Source organism: Chaetodon auriga, chromosome 23 (genome assembly GCF_051107435.1).
Source record: "Chaetodon auriga isolate fChaAug3 chromosome 23, fChaAug3.hap1, whole genome shotgun sequence".
Lineage (NCBI taxonomy): Eukaryota > Metazoa > Chordata > Actinopteri > Chaetodontiformes > Chaetodontidae > Chaetodon > Chaetodon auriga.
This window is the reverse complement of record NC_135096.1, coordinates 2880742-2884147: the sequence shown is the minus strand read 5'-3', so window position 1 is coordinate 2884147 and position 3406 is coordinate 2880742.

Genomic DNA, 3406 nt, shown 5'->3' with positions numbered 1-3406 from the left:
GGCAGGCAGGCTGGCTGGCTGGCGGATGAGAGTGGAGGCAGGAGGAAAGGAAAAGGGTTAGGCTGGGAGCCAGCCCTTGGGGTTGGTGAAGGCAGGCAGGCAGGCAGGCAGGCAGGCAGGCTGGCTGGCTGGCTGGCTAATGAGAGTGGAGGCAGGAGGAAAGGAAAAGGGTTAGGCTGGGAGCCAGCCCTTGGGGTTGGTGAAGGCAGGCAGGCAGGCAGGCAGCCAGGCAGGCAGGCAGGCAGGCTGGCTGGCTGGCGGATGAGAGTGGAGGCAGGAGGAAAGGAAAAGGGTTAGGCTGGGAGCCAGCCCTTGAGGTTGGTGAAGGCAGGCAGGCAGGCAGGCTGGCAGGCTGGCTGGCTGGCGGATGAGAGTGGAGGCAGGAGGAAAGGAAAAGGGTTAGGCTGGGAGCCAGCCCTTGAGGTTGGTGAAGGCAGGCAGGCAGGCTAGCTGGCTGGCTGGCGGATGAGAGTGGAGGCAGGAGGAAAGGAAAAGAGTTAGGCTGGGAGCCAGCCCTTGGGGTTGGTGAAGGCAGGCAGGCAGGCAGGCTGGCTGGCTAATGAGAGTGGAGGCAGGAGGAAAGGAAAAGGGTTAGGCTGGGAGCCAGCCCTTGAGGTTGGTGAAGGCAGGCAGGCAGGCAGGCAGGCAGGCTAGCTGGCTGGCTGGCGGATGAGAGTGGAGGCAGGAGGAAAGGAAAAGAGTTAGGCTGGGAGCCAGCCCTTGGGGTTGGTGAAGGCAGGCAGGCAGGCAGGCAGGCAGGCAGGCAGGCAGGCAGGCAGGCAGGCAGGCAGGCAGGCAGGCTGGCTGGCTGGCTGGCGGATGAGAGTGGAGGCAGGAGGAAAGGAAAAGAGTTAGGCTGGGAGCCAGCCCTTGGGGTTGGTGAAGGCAGGCAGGCAGGCTAGCTGGCTGGCTGGCGGATGAGAGTGGAGGCAGGAGGAAAGGAAAAGAGTTAGGCTGGGAGCCAGCCCTTGGGGTTGGTGAAGGCAGGCAGGCAGGCAGGCAGGCAGGCTGGCTGGCTGGCGGATGTGAGTGGAGGCAGGAGGAAAGGAAAAGAGTTAGGCTGGGAGCCAGCCCTTGGGGTTGGTGAAGGCAGGCAGGCAGGCAGGCAGGCAGGCAGGCAGGCAGGCTGGCTGGCTGGCGGATGTGAGTGGAGGCAGGAGGAAAGGAAAAGAGTTAGGCTGGGAGCCAGCCCTTGGGGTTGGTGAAGGCAGGCAGGCAGGCAGGCTGGCTGGCTAATGAGAGTGGAGGCAGGAGGAAAGGAAAAGGGTTAGGCTGGGAGCCAGCCCTGTGAAGGGTATAGAGCTGGTCCGGCGTGCCACGGCCGGGACGAAAACCGCATCGTTCGTCCTGAATCGGAGGTTGGACTGTGTATGCACAGTATAGTATGTGGAATATATACAAAGGTTGAGAATTTTTAAACAAAAATAAAAGAAAGTAATTGTGAGAAATAAAGAAAAGTAAAAGAGGTTGCTGTATGCCTGGAAAAGGCCGGAAGCCTCCCCACGGCTGTGAGAAGGCCAGGGGGTCAGGCCTGGAGCCAGCCCCCAGCAGGAGTAGCAGGCTGGGGGTCCTGGAAAGGCTGGAAACCTCCCCGTGGCTGCGAGAAGACGAGGGGGTCAGGCCTGGAGCCAGCACCCAGCCTGCTCCTCATGCTGGGGGCCTGGAAAAGGCCGGAAGCCTCCCCACGGCTGTGAGAAGGCCAGGGGGTCAGGCCTGGAGCCAGCCCCCAGTACGAGTAGCAGGCTGGGGGGCCTGGAAAGGCCAGACGCCTGCCTGTGGCTGCTAGAAGAAGACGAGGGGGTCAGGGCTGGAGCCAGCACCCAGCACGAGTAGCAGGCTGGGGGGCCTGGAAAGGCCAGAAGCCTCCCTGTGGCTGCTAGAAGAAGAGGAGGGGGTCAGGGCTGGAGCCAGCACCCAGCACGAGTAGCAGGCTGGGGGGCCTGGAAAGGCCAGAAGCCTCCCTGTGGCTGCTAGAAGAAGACGAGGGGGTCAGGGCTGGAGCCAGCACCCAGCACGAGTAGCAGGCTGGGGGGCCTGGAAAGGCCAGAAGCCTCCCTGTGGCTGCTAGAAGAAGAGGAGGGGGTCAGGGCTGGAGCCAGCACCCAGCACGAGTAGCAGGCTGGGGGGCCTGGAAAGGCCAGAAGCCTCCCTGTGGCTGCTAGAAGAAGAGGAGGGGGTCAGGGCTGGAGCCAGCACCCAGCACGAGTAGCAGGCTGGGGGGCCTGGAAAGGCCAGACGCCTGCCTGTGGCTGCTAGAAGAAGAGGAGGGGGTCAGGGCTGGAGCCGGCACCCAGCCTGCTCCTCGTGCTGGGGGCCTGGAAAGGCTGGAAGCCTCCCCATGGCTGTGAGAAGATGAGGGGGTCAGGGCTGGAGCCGGCACCCAGCCTGCTCCTCGTGCTGGGGGCCTGGAAAGGCTGGAAGCCTCCCCATGGCTGTGAGAAGATGAGGGGGTCAGGGCTGGAGCCGGCACCCAGCCTGCTCCTCGTGCTGGGGGCCTGGAAAGGCTGGAAGCCTCCCCATGGCTGTGAGAAGATGAGGGGGTCAGGGCTGGAGCCGGCACCCAGCCTGCTCCTCGTGCTGGGGGCCTGGAAAGGCTGGAAGCCTCCCCATGGCTGTGAGAAGATGAGGGGGTCAGGGCTGGAGCCGGCACCCAGCCTGCTCCTCGTGCTGGGGGCCTGGAAAGGCTGGAAGCCTCCCCATGGCTGTGAGAAGATGAGGGGGTCAGGGCTGGAGCCGGCACCCAGCCTGCTCCTCGTGCTGGGGGCCTGGAAAGGCTGGAAGCCTCCCCGTGGCTGTGAGAAGATGAGGGGGTCAGGCCTGGAGCCAGCCCCCAGCACGAGTAGCAGGCTGGGGGGCCTGGAAAGGCCAGACGCCTCCCTCTGGCTGCTAGAAGAAGAGGAGGGGGTCAGGGCTGGAGCCAGCGCCCAGCACGAGTAGCAGGCTGGGGGGCCTGGAAAGGCCAGACGCCTCCCTGTGGCTGCTATAAGACGACGAGGGGGTCAGGGCTGGAGCCAGCGCCCAGTACGAGTAGCAGGCTAGGGGGGCCTGGAAAGGCCAGACGCCTGCCTGTGGCTGCTAGAAGAAGAGGAGGGGGTCAGGGCTGGAGCCAGCACCCAGCACGAGTAGCAGGCTGGGGGGCCTGGAAAGGCCAGACGCCTCCCTGTGGCTGCTAGAAGAAGAGGAGGGGGTCAGGGCTGGAGCCGGCACCCAGCCTGCTCCTCGTGCTGGGGGCCTGGAAAGGCTGGAAGCCTCCCCGTGGCTGTGAGAAGGTGAGGGGGTCAGGCCTGGAGCCAGCCCCCAGCACGAGTAGCAGGCTGGGGGGCCTGGAAAGGCCAGACGCCTCCCTGTGGCTGCTAGAAGACGACGAGGGGTTCAGGCTTGGAGCCAGCACCCAGCCCTGCTCCTC